Below are 14,257 nucleotides of genomic sequence, written 5' to 3'. Positions count from 1 at the left end.
ACAAGAAAAAATTTAAAATAAAATTTAGAAACAGTTTATCTTCAATTTCGACTCTTTATAATTCAAAATTCAACCGACAAAAAGAAGAGAAAAACTACCTTATTTGAATCTTTTTGAAACAAAAATTAAAAAAATTTATGGAACATCATTAGTAATTTATCCTGATTAAGATACATTTTAGAATTTTGATGACATGTTTTAAATTGGTTAAAATCCAATCTGCACTTTGTTAGAATATTTAACAAATTGGACCAAGCTATATTTCTAACAAAGACACATCAGTATTTCTTCTAGATTTTCCAGAACAAAAATGAAAAAAAAAAATCAAAATACTTTGAAATAAGATTTAAATTTGATTCTACAGATTTTCTAGATTTGCCAGAATATTTTTTTTGAATTTTAATCATAGTAAGTTTGAAGAAATATTTCACAAATATTCTTCGTCGAAAAACCAGAAGCTAAAATATTTATTATTCTTTACAATAAAAAAAAATAAAAAAAATACTTGAACATTGATTTAAATTGTCAGGAAAGAAGAGGAAGAAATTTAAAAGGTAAAAAGGTATATTTGTTTAAAAATCCTAAAATCATTTTTAAGGTTGTATTTTTTCTCTAAAATTGTATTTCTATAAGTAATAAGAAGCAAAGTAAAAAATAAATGAATTTATTTAAACAAGTGAAGACCCATCCATCCATCCATCCATTTTCTACCGCTTATTCCAAGTGAAGACCAAGTCTTTAAAATATTTTCTTGGATTTTCAAATTCTATTTGAGTTTAGTCTCTTTTAGAATTAAAAATGTCGAGCAAAGCGAGACCAGCTTGCTAGTAAATAAATAAAAATTAAAAAAATAGAGGCAGCTCACTGGTAAGTGCTGCTTTTTGAGCTATTTTTAGAACAGGCCAGCGGGCGACTGATCTGGTCCTTACGGGCTACCTCGTGACCGCGGGCACCGCGTTGGTGACCCCTGCCCTAGTATATACAATAATATAAACAAAGTCATTGTATTTCATTTAGGATTATTCCATATCTTAATTTAAATAAAAATATATTTTTATCTTTTTTAGATATAGTCAATAAATAATGTGAACATGTATCATAACATGGAAATCTAAGAGAACGTGTTGTGGATGAGGATGCTTGTGGACCTGGAAATTATTATTTTTTTTACACATTTTTATTTTTTTAAAAAAACAGTTTTTCCAACGTATTCAATTTTAGACGCTTTTTCTTCTTAGTTATTATTTCTCCGGCTGTAGAAAAGAGCCGCTCACAGGGCACAGAGGAGGCGTCAGTGCGACACAGTTCGCGTATCGGTCACGTGACCAAAACAGCTCATGATCGGTCACGTGACTTTCTAAAAGCGGTACGCGCACCGACACAGGGTTTCGCTCTATGAACTCGACGCATGCGCCGATGCATCGGTGTTGCCGGACCCATCACTAATACATATATATATATATATATTAGTGATGGGTTGATGAGGCGTCATGAAGCGTTTCGACACATTGCAAAACTGTATTGATACTGTGTTGATACTGTGTCACTAAATACTGACATCTGCTGGACATTAAAAATCCCTACAGGCAACCTATGGACCGACTCAACTGACACTGATTTGATGCCCTAGTACAGGGGTCACCAACCTTTTTGAAACCAAAAACTTCTTCTTTGGTACTGATTAATGCGAAGGGCTACCAGTTTGATACACACTTAAATAAATAAATATATTGTCATTTGTAAGTTACACGTAAGTGTGATTTAAACAAGAATAGCTAAATTAAATGTGTATATATATTTAAAAAAATGGGTATTTCTGTCTGTCATTCCGTCGTACATTTTTTTTTTCCTTTTACGGAAGGTTTTTTGTAGAGAATAAATGATGAAAAAAACACTTAATTGAACGGTTTAAAAGAGGAGAAAACGAAAAAAACTAAAATAAAATTTTGAAACATAGTTTATCTTCAATTTCGACTCTTTAAAATTCAAAATTCAACCGACAAAAAGAAGAGAAAAACTACCTTATTTGAATCTTTTTGAAAAAATAAAAAAAATAATTTATGGAACATCATTAGTAATTTTTCCTGATTAAGATACATTTTAGAATTTTGATGACATGTTTTAAATTGGTTAAAATCCAATCTGCACTTTGTTAGAATATTTAACAAATTGGACCAAGCTATATTTCTAACAAAGACAAATCAGTATTTCTTCTAGATTTTCCAGAACAAAAATTTTAAAAGAAATTCAAAATACTTTGAAATAAGATTTAAATTTGATTCGACAGATTTTCTAGATTTGCCAGAATAATTTTTTTGAATTTTAATCATAGTAAGTTTGAAGAAATATTTCACAAATATTCTTCGTCGAAAAACCAGAAGCTAAAATATTTATTATTCTTTACAATAAAAAAAATAAAAAAATACTTGAACATTGATTTAAATTGTCAGGAAAGAAGAGGAAGAAATTTAAAAGGTAAAAAGGTATATTTGTTTAAAAATCCTAAAATAATTTAAGGTTGTATTTTTTCTCTAAAATTGTATTTCTAAAAGTAATAAGAAGCAAAGTAAAAAATAAATGAATTTATTTAAACAAGTGAAGACCCATCCATCCATCCATTTTCTACCGCTTATTCCAAGTGAAGACCAAGTCTTTAAAATATTTTCTTGGATTTTCAAATTCTATTTGAGTTTTGTCTCTTTTAGAATTAAAAATGTCGAGCAAAGCGAGACCAGCTTGCTAGTAAATAAATAAAATTAAAAAAATAGAGGCAGCTCACTGGTAAGTGCTGCTCTTTGAGCTATTTTTAGAACAGGCCAGCGGGCGACTGATCTGGTCCTTACGGGCTACCTGGTGACCCCTGCCCTAGTATATACAATAATATAAACCAAGTCATTGTATTTCATTTAGGATTATTTCATATCTTCATTTAAATAAAAATATATTTTTATCTTTTTTAGATACAGTCAATAAATAATGTGAACATGTATCATAACATGGAAATCTAAGAGAACGTGTTGTGGATGATTGTGGACTGGGAATTTTTTTATTAAATTTTTTTACACATTTTTATAAAAAAAAATTAAAAGAAATGTTTTTCCGACGTATTACATTTTAGACGATTTCTCTTCTTAGTTATTATTTCTCCGGCTGTAGAAAAGAGCCGCTCACAGGGCACAGAGGAGGCGTCAGTGCGACACAGTTCGCGTATCGGTCACGTGACCAAAACAGCTCATGATCGGTCACGTGACTTCCTAAAAGCGGTACGCGCACCGACAAAGGGTTTTGCTCTATGAGCTCGACGCATGCGCCGATGCATCGGTGTTGCCGGACCCATCACTAACCACTAGTGTGCCGTGAGATACAGTCCGGTGTGCCGTGGGAGATTATGTAATTTCACCTATTTGGGTTAAAAATATTTTTGGCAAACCAGTAATTATAGTCTGCAAATGATGTGTTGTTGTTGAGTGTCGATGCTGTCTAGAGCTCGGCAGAGTAACCGTGTAATACTCTTCCATATCAGTAGGTGGCAGCGGGTAGCTAATTGCTTTGTAGATGTCGGAAACATGGTTTGTCGGGATCACAATATGCAGACGACAGCGTGCAGGTAAGAAGGTGTCTAATGCTTAAACCAAAAATAAACAAAATGCAAGTGCCCCTAAGAAAAGGCATTGAAGCTTAGGGAAGGCTATGCAACACCAAGCTAAAACTGAACTGGCTGCAAAGTAAACAAAAACAGAATGCTGGACGACAGCAAAGACTTACAGCGCGTGGAGCAGACGGGGTCCACAAAGTACATACGAACATGACATGACAACAATGTCCCCACAAAGAAGGATAACGACAACTTAAATAGCCTTGATTGCTAAAACAAAGTAGATGCGGCGAATAGCGCTCAAAGGAAGACATGAAACTGCTACAGGAAAATACCAACAAAACAGGAAAAGCCACCAAAATAGGAGCGCAAGACAAGAACTAAAACACTACACACAGGAAAACAGCAAAAAAGTCCAAATAAGTCAGGGGGTGATGTGACAGGTGGTGGCAGTACACCGACTTTGAGACAAGAGCTATACTGATACATGCTTGGTTATGGTTTAAAGTCATCACCAACAATTGCGACGACTTTTTACTGTCAACTGAGTTTCGTTTTTTTAATTATTTCGCATTTTTTCAATGAAAAAAATTTGCCTTGGCTCCAAAAAGGTTGAAAAACACTGACCTAGTATATACAATAATATAAACCAAGTCGTTGTATTTCATTTAGGATTATTTCATATCTTCATTTAAATAAAAATATAAATTTTATCTTTTTTAGATACAGTCAATAAATAATGTGTACATGTGTCATAACATGGAAATCTAAGAGAACGTGTTGTGAATGAGGATGCTTGTGGACTGGGAATTTTTTTCTCTTTTTTTACACATTTTTATTTTAAAAAAAAAGAAGTTTTTCCAACGTATTCAATTTTAGACGATTTCTCTTCTTAGTTATTATTTCTCCGGCTGTAGAAAAGACCCGCTCACAGATATATATCATCATAAGACTTCCAAAGTAAAGCTCCCTTGAGCCAGGCATTAGGTGTGATGTCATTACAGGAGGGACAAAGAAGGTGTTGGTGCACCACATGTAACATGGTGTGCATCAGGAACTATTAAGAGCTTCCATTTCCTGCTGAAGGGCACTTTCAGCAAAGAATGTGACTTTTGTTCAATGTTTGACTCCGGTGAACATCTGTGGGTCTAACTGCTGCTCTCCTGGCAGGGACACCGTCAAAGTCAACCAGCACCCCAAGGACTGATCAAAACATTTATTTCTCCTCTCACTGGATTGTTTAGTCATGTCTACTTCCTGTCAATGTAGTCGTCAGATACTACTTCCTGTCAATGTAGTCGTCAGATATTACTACTTCCTGTCAGAGTAGTTGTCAGATACTGCTTCCTGTCAATGTAGTCGTCAGATACCAGAGTAGTCGTCAGAAACTGCTTCCTGTCAATGCAGTCAGATACCAGAGTTGTCGTCAGATACTGCTTCCTGTCAATGTAGTCGTCAGATACCAGAGTAGTCGTCAGATACCAGAGGAGTCGTCAGATACTACTTCCTGTCAATGTAGTCGTCAGATACCAGAGTAGTCGTCAGATACCGGAGGAGTCGTCAGATACTACTTCCTGTCAATGTAGTCGTCAGATACCAGAGTAGTCGACTCGTCAGATAGTACTTCCTGTCAATGTAGTCGCCAGATACTACTTCCTGTCAATGTAGTCGTCAGAAACCAGAGTAGTCGTCAGATACTACATCCTGTCAATGTAGTCGTCAGATACCAGAGTAGTCGTCAGATACTACATCCTGTCAATGTAGTCGTCAGATACCAGAGTAGTCGTCACATACTACTTCCTATCAATGTAGCCGTCAGATACCAGAGTAGTCGTCAGATACCAGAGGAGTCGTCAGATACTACTTCCTGTCAATGTAGTCGTCTGATACCAGAGTAGTCGTCAGATACTACTTCCTGTCAATGCAGTCGTCAGATACTACTTCCTGTCAATGTAGTCGTCAGATACCAGAGTACTCGTCAGATACCAGAGTAGTCGTCAGATACTACTTCCTGTCAATGTAGTCGTCAGATATTACTACTTCCTGTCAATGTAGTCGTCAGATATTACTACTTCCTGTCAGAGTAGTTGTCAGATACTGCTTCCTGTCAATGTAGTCGTAAGATACCAGAGTAGTCGTCAGAAACTGCTTCCTGTCAATGCAGTCAGATACCAGAGTTGTCGTCAGATACTGCTTCCTGTCAATGTAGTCGTCAGATACCAGAGTAGTCGTCAGACACTGCTTCCTGTCAATGTAGTCGTCAGATACCAGAGTAGTCGTCAGATACCAGAGGAGTCGTCAGATACTACTTCCTGTCAATGTAGTCGTCAGATACCAGAGTAGTCGACTCGTCAGATACTACTTCCTGTCAATGTAGTCGTCAGATACCAGAGTAGTCGTCAGATACTGCTTCCTGTCAATGTAGTCGTCCGATACCAGAGTAGTCGTCAGATACTACTTCCTGTCAATGTAGTCGTCAGATACCAGAGTAGTCGTCAGATACTACTTCCTGTCAATGTAGTCGTCAGATACCAGAGTAGTCGACTCGTCAGATACTACTTCCTGTCAATGTAGTCGTCAGATACCAGAGTAGTCGTCAGATACTGCTTCCTGTCAATGTAGTCGTCCGATACCAGAGTAGTCGTCAGATACCAGAGGAGTCGTCAGATACTACTTCCTGTCAATGTAGTCGTCAGATTCCAGAGTAGTCGTCAGATACCAGAGGAGTCGTCAGATACTACTTCCTGTCAATGTAGTCGTCAGATACCAGAGTAGTCGACTCGTCAGATACTACTTCCTGTCAATGTAGTCATCAGAAACCAGAGTAGTCGTCAGATACTACATCCTGTCAAAGTAGTCGTCAGATACCAGAGTAGTCGTCACATACTACTTCCTGTCAATGTAGCCGTCAGATACCAGATTGGTCGTCAGATACCACTTCCTGTCAATGTAGTCGTCAGATACCAGATTGGTCGTCAGATACCACTTCCTGTCAATGTAGTCGTCAGATACCAGAGGAGTCGTCAGATACTACTTCCTGTCAATGCAGTCGTCAGATACCAGAGTAGTCGTCAGATACTACTTCCTGTCAATGTAGTCGTCAGATACCAGAGTAGTCGTCAGATACTACTTCCTGTCAATGTGGTCGTCAGATACCAGAGTAGTCGTCAGATACCAGAGGAGTCGTCAGATACTACTTCCTGTCAATGTAGTCGTCAGATACCAGAGTAGTCGACTCGTCAGATACTACTTCCTGTCAATGTAGTCGCCAGATACTACTTCCTGTCAATGTAGTCGTCAGAAACCAGAGTAGTCGTCAGATACTACATCCTGTCAATGTAGTCGTCAGAAACCGGAGTAGTCATCAGATACTACATGCTGTCAATGTAGTCGTCAGATACCACAGTAGTCGTCACATACTACTTCCTGTCAATGTAGTCGTCAGATACCAGAGTAGTCGTCAGATACCAGAGGAGTCGTCAGATACTACTTCCTGTCAATGTAGTCGTCAGAAACCAGAGTAGTCGTCAGATACTACTTCCTGTCAATGTAGTCGTCAGATACCAGAGTAGTCGTCAGATACCAGAGGAGTCGTCAGATACTACTTCCTGTCAATGTAGTCGTCAGATACCAGAGTAGTCGTCAGATACTACTTCCTGTCAATGTAGTCATCAGATACCAGAGTCGTCATCAGATACTACTTCCTGTCAATGTAGTCGTCAGATACCAGAGTAGTCGTCAGATACCAGAGTAGTCGTCAGATACCAGAGGAGTCGTCAGATACTACTTCCTGTCAATGTAGTCGTCAGATACCAGAGTAGTCGACTCGTCAGATACTACTTCCTGTCAATGTAGTCGCCAGATACTACTTCCTGTCAATGTATTCGTCAGAAACCAGAGTAGTCGTCAGATACTACATCCTGTCAATGTAGTCGTCAGAAACCAGAGTAGTCGTCAGATACTACTTCCTGTCAATGTAGTCGTCAGATACCAGAGTAGTCGTCACATACTACTTCCTGTCAATGTAGTCGTCAGATACCAGAGTAGTCGTCACATACTACTTCCTGTCAATGTAGTCGTCAGATACCAGAGTAGTCGTCAGATACTACTTCCTGTCAATGTAGTCGTCAGATACCAGAGTAGTCGTCACATACTACTTCCTGTCAATGTAGTCGTCAGATACCAGAGTAGTCGACTCGTCAGATACTACTTCCTGTCAATGTAGTCGTCAGATACGAGAGTAGTCGTCAGATACTGCTTCCTGTCAATGTAGTCGTCAGATACCAGAGTAGTCGTCAGATACTACTTCCTGTCAATGTAGTCGTCAGATACCAGAGTCGTCATCAGATACTACTTCCTGTCAATGTAGTCGTCAGATACCAGATTGGTCGTCAGATACCACTTCCTGTCAATGTAGTCGTCAGATACCAGAGTAGTCGTCAGATACTACTTCCTGTCAATGTAGTCGTCAGATACTACTTCCTGTCAATGTAGTCGTCAGATACCACTGTACTCATCACATACTACTTCCTGTCAATGTAGTCGTCAGATACCAGTGTACTCGTCACATACTACTTCCTGTCAATGTAGCAGTCAGATACCAGAGTAGTCGTCGGATACTAAATCCTGTCAATGTAGTCGTCACATACTACTTTCTGTCAATGTAGTCGTCAGATACCAGAGTAGTCGTCACATACTACTTGCTGTCAATGTAGTCGTCAGATACCAGAGTAGTCGACTCGTCAGATACTACTTCCTGTCAATGTAGTCGTCAGATACCAGAGTAGTCGTCAGATACTGCTTCCTGTCAATGTAGTCGTCCGATACCAGAGTAGTCGTCAGATACCAGAGGAGTCGTCAGATACTACTTCCTGTCAATGTAGTCGTCAGATACTACTTCCTGTCAATGTAGTCGTCAGATTCCAGAGTAGTCGTCAGATACTGCTTCCTGTCAATGTAGTCGTCAGATTCCAGAGTAGTCGTCAGATACTGCTTCCTGTCAATGTAGTTGTCAGATACCAGAGGAGTCGTCAGATACTACTTCCTGTCAATGTAGTCGTCAGATACCAGAGTAGTCGACTCGTCAGATACTACTTCCTGTCAATGTAGTCATCAGAAACCAGAGTAGTCGTCAGATACTACATCCTGTCAAAGTAGTCGTCAGACACCAGAGTAGTCGTCAGAAACTGCTTCCTGTCAATGCAGTCGTCAGATACCAGAGTTGTCGTCAGATACTGCTTCCTGTCAATGTAGTCGTCAGATACCAGAGTAGTCGTCAGATACTACTTCCTGTCAATGTAGTCGTCAGATACCAGAGTAGTCGTCAGATACTACTTCCTGTCAATGTAGTCGTCAGATACCAGAGTAGTCGTCAGATACTACTTCCTGTCAATGTGGTCGTCAGATACCAGAGTAGTCGTCAGATACCAGAGGAGTCGTCAGATACTACTTCCTGTCAATGTAGTCGTCAGATACTACTTCCTGTCAATGTAGTCGTCAGAAACCAGAGTCGTCGTCAGATACTACATCCTGTCAATGTAGTCGTCAGATACCAGAGTAGTCGTCACATACTACTTCCTGTCAATGTAGTCGTCAGATACTACTACTTCCTGTCAGAGTAGTTGTCAGATACTGCTTCCTGTCAATGTAGTCGTCAGATACCAGATTAGTCGTCAGATACTACTTCCTGTCAATGTAGTCGTTAGATACCAGAGTAGTCGTCAGATACTACTTCCTGTCAATGCAGTCGTCAGATACCAGAGTAGTCGACTCGTCAGATACTACTTCCTGTCAATGTAGTCATCAGAAACCAGAGTAGTCGTCAGATACTGCTTCCTGTCAATGTAGTCGTCAGATACCAGAGTAGTCGTCAGATACTACTTCCTGTCAATGTAGTCGTCAGATACCAGAGTAGTCGTCAGATACTACTTTCTGTCAATGTAGTTGTCAGATACCAGAGTAGTCGTCATATACTACTTCCTGTCAATGTAGTCGTCAGATACCACTGTACTCGTCACATACTACTTCCTGTCAATGTAGTCGTTAGATACCAGTGTACTCGTCACATACTACATCCTGTCAATGTAGCCGTCAGATACCAGAGTAGTCGTCAGATACTACATCCTGTCAATGTAGTCGTCACATACTACTTTCTGTCAATGTAGTCGTCAGATACCAGAGTAGTCGTCAGATACTACTTCCTGTCAATGTAGTCGTCAGATACCAGAGTAGTCGTCAGATACCAGAGGAGTCGTCAGATACTACTTCCTGTCAATGTAGTCGTCAGATACCAGAGTAGTCGACTCATCAGATACTACTTCCTGTCAATGCAGCCGTCAGAAACCAGAGTAGTCGTCAGATACTACATCCTGTCAATGTAGCCGTCAGATACCAGAGTAGTCGTCAGATACTACATCCTGTCAATGTAGTCGTCACATACTACTTTCTGTCAATGTAGTCGTCAGATACCAGAGTAGTCGTCAGATACTACTTCCTGTCAATGTAGTCGTCAGATACCAGAGTAGTCGTCAGATACTACTTCCTGTCAATGTAGTCGTCAGATACCAGAGTAGTCGTCAGATACCAGAGGAGTCGTCAGATACTACTTCCTGTCAATGTAGTCGTCAGATACCAGAGTAGTCGACTCATCAGATACTACTTCCTGTCAATGCAGCCGTCAGAAACCATAGTCGTCAGATACTACATCCTGTCAATGAAGTCGTCAGATACCAGAGCAGTCGTCACATACTACTTCCTGTCAATGTAGCCGTCAGATACCAGAGGAGTCGTCAGATACTACTTCCTGTCAATGTAGTCGTCTGATACCAGAGTAGTCGTCAGATACTACTTCCTGTCAATACAGTCGTCAGATACTACTTCCTGTCAATGTAGTCGTCAGATACCAGAGTAGTCGTCAGATACCAGAGTAGTCGTCAGATACTACTTTCTGTCAATGTAGTTGTCAGATACCAGAGTAGTCGTCAGATACTACTTCCTGTCAATGTAGTCGTCAGATACCAGTGTACTCGTCACATACTACTTCCTGTCAATGTAGCCGTCAGATACCAGAGTAGTCGTCGGATACTACATCCTGTCAATGTAGTCGTCACATACTACTTTCTGTCAATGTAGTCGTCAGATACCAGAGTATTCGTCACATACTACATCCTGTCAATGTAGCCGTCAGATACCAGAGTAGTCGTCACATACTACTTTCTGTCAATGTAGTCGTCAGATACCAGAGTAGTCGTCACATACTACTTCCTGTCAATGTAGTCGTCAGATACTACTTCCTGTCAATGTAGTCGTCAGAAACCAGAGTCGTCGTCAGATACTACATCCTGTCAATGTAGTCGTCAGATACCAGAGTAGTCGTCACATACTACTTCCTGTCAATGTAGTCGTCAGATACTACTACTTCCTGTCAGAGTAGTTGTCAGATACTGCTTCCTGTCAATGTAGTCGTCAGATACCAGATTAGTCGTCAGATACTACTTCCTGTCAATGTAGTCGTTAGATACCAGAGTAGTCGTCAGATACTACTTCCTGTCAATGCAGTCGTCAGATACCAGAGTAGTCGACTCGTCAGATACTACTTCCTGTCAATGTAGTCATCAGAAACCAGAGTAGTCGTCAGATACTGCTTCCTGTCAATGTAGTCGTCAGATACCAGAGTAGTTGTCAGATACTGCTTCCTGTCAATGTAGTCGTCAGATACCAGAGTAGTCGTCAGATACTACTTCCTGTCAATGTAGTCGTCAGATACCAGAGTAGTCGTCAGATACTACTTTCTGTCAATGTAGTTGTCAGATACCACTGTACTCGTCACATACTACATCCTGTCAATGTAGCCGTCAGATACCAGAGTAGTCGTCAGATACTACATCCTGTCAATGTAGTCGTCACATACTACTTTCTGTCAATGTAGTCGTCAGATACCAGAGTAGTCGTCAGATACTACTTCCTGTCAATGTAGTCGTCAGATACCAGAGTAGTCGTCAGATACCAGAGGAGTCGTCAGATACTACTTCCTGTCAATGTAGTCGTCAGATACCAGAGTAGTCGACTCATCAGATACTACTTCCTGTCAATGCAGCCGTCAGAAACCAGAGTAGTCGTCAGATACTACATCCTGTCAATGTAGCCGTCAGATACCAGAGTAGTCGTCAGATACTACATCCTGTCAATGTAGTCGTCACATACTACTTTCTGTCAATGTAGTCGTCAGATACCAGAGTAGTCGTCAGATACTACTTCCTGTCAATGTAGTCGTCAGATACCAGAGTAGTCGTCAGATACTACTTCCTGTCAATGTAGTCGTCAGATACCAGAGTAGTCGTCAGATACCAGAGGAGTCGTCAGATACTACTTCCTGTCAATGTAGTCGTCAGATACCAGAGTAGTCGACTCATCAGATACTACTTCCTGTCAATGCAGCCGTCAGAAACCATAGTCGTCAGATACTACATCCTGTCAATGAAGTCGTCAGATACCAGAGCAGTCGTCACATACTACTTCCTGTCAATGTAGCCGTCAGATACCAGAGGAGTCGTCAGATACTACTTCCTGTCAATGTAGTCGTCTGATACCAGAGTAGTCGTCAGATACTACTTCCTGTCAATACAGTCGTCAGATACTACTTCCTGTCAATGTAGTCGTCAGATACCAGAGTAGTCGTCAGATACCAGAGTAGTCGTCAGATACTACTTTCTGTCAATGTAGTTGTCAGATACCAGAGTAGTCGTCAGATACTACTTCCTGTCAATGTAGTCGTCAGATACCAGTGTACTCGTCACATACTACTTCCTGTCAATGTAGCCGTCAGATACCAGAGTAGTCGTCGGATACTACATCCTGTCAATGTAGTCGTCACATACTACTTTCTGTCAATGTAGTCGTCAGATACCAGAGTATTCGTCACATACTACATCCTGTCAATGTAGCCGTCAGATACCAGAGTAGTCGTCACATACTACTTTCTGTCAATGTAGTCGTCAGATACCAGAGTAGTCGTCACATACTACTTCCTGTCAATGTAGTCGTCAGATACTACTTCCTGTCAATGTAGTCGTCAGAAACCAGAGTCGTCGTCAGATACTACATCCTGTCAATGTAGTCGTCAGATACCAGAGTAGTCGTCACATACTACTTCCTGTCAATGTAGTCGTCAGATACTACTACTTCCTGTCAGAGTAGTTGTCAGATACTGCTTCCTGTCAATGTAGTCGTCAGATACCAGATTAGTCGTCAGATACTACTTCCTGTCAATGTAGTCGTTAGATACCAGAGTAGTCGTCAGATACTACTTCCTGTCAATGCAGTCGTCAGATACCAGAGTAGTCGACTCGTCAGATACTACTTCCTGTCAATGTAGTCATCAGAAACCAGAGTAGTCGTCAGATACTGCTTCCTGTCAATGTAGTCGTCAGATACCAGAGTAGTCGTCAGATACTGCTTCCTGTCAATGTAGTCGTCAGATACCAGAGTAGTCGTCAGATACTACTTCCTGTCAATGTAGTCGTCAGATACCAGAGTAGTCGTCAGATACTACTTTCTGTCAATGTAGTTGTCAGATACCACTGTACTCGTCACATACTACTTCCTGTCAATGTAGTCGTTAGATACCAGTGTACTCGTCACATACTACATCCTGTCAATGTAGCCGTCAGATACCAGAGTAGTCGTCAGATACTACATCCTGTCAATGTAGTCGTCACATACTACTTTCTGTCAATGTAGTCGTCAGATACCAGAGTAGTCGTCAGATACTACTTCCTGTCAATGTAGTCGTCAGATACCAGAGTAGTCGTCAGATACTACTTCCTGTCAATGTAGTCGTCAGATACCAGAGTAGTCGTCAGATACCAGAGGAGTCGTCAGATACTACTTCCTGTCAATGTAGTCGTCAGATACCAGAGTAGTCGACTCATCAGATACTACTTCCTGTCAATGCAGCCGTCAGAAACCAGAGTAGTCGTCAGATACTACATCCTGTCAATGAAGTCGTCAGATACCAGAGCAGTCGTCACATACTACTTCCTGTCAATGTAGCCGTCAGATACCAGAGGAGTCGTCAGATACTACTTCCTGTCAATGTAGTCGTCTGATACCAGAGTAGTCGTCAGATACTACTTCCTGTCAATACAGTCGTCAGATACTACTTCCTGTCAATGTAGTCGTCAGATACCAGAGTAGTCGTCAGATACCAGAGTAGTCGTCAGATACTACTTTCTGTCAATGTAGTTGTCAGATACCAGAGTAGTCGTCAGATACTACTTCCTGTCAATGTAGCCGTCAGATACCAGAGTAGTCGTCGGATACTACATCCTGTCAATGTAGTCGTCACATACTACTTTCTGTCAATGTAGTCGTCAGATACCACTGTAGTCGTCACATACTACTTCCTGTCAATGTAGTCGTTAGATACCAGTGTACTCGTCACATACTACATCCTGTCAATGTAGCCGTCACATACTACTTTCTGTCAATGTAGTCATCAGATACCAGAGTAGTCGTCACATACTACTTCCTGTTAACGCCATCACCTGGCATATGTTGGTGTGTTCACAGCGTCTTCAGACCGGTAAGTTTGAATTAAAGCACGTTTTATTACGTTGCACACGTAGCATTTAGTACAATGTTAGCTAGCTCCGGGGTACAAAC

General features: G+C 40.5%; 1 protein-coding gene across 1 annotated transcript in view; it reads left to right on the top strand.

Annotated features, from left to right (window-relative positions):
• The window catches only part of pex5la (peroxisomal biogenesis factor 5-like a), a 174,116-nt gene that overhangs the window by 63,554 nt on the left and 96,305 nt on the right, over positions 1–14,257 (top strand). The window lies entirely within an intron of this gene.

The sequence above is a fragment of the Nerophis lumbriciformis genome, linkage group LG14, assembly GCF_033978685.3.
Source record: "Nerophis lumbriciformis linkage group LG14, RoL_Nlum_v2.1, whole genome shotgun sequence".
Lineage (NCBI taxonomy): Eukaryota > Metazoa > Chordata > Actinopteri > Syngnathiformes > Syngnathidae > Nerophis > Nerophis lumbriciformis.
Note: the sequence above shows the minus strand (reverse complement) of the source record. Positions and strands in the feature narration are given on the sequence as shown.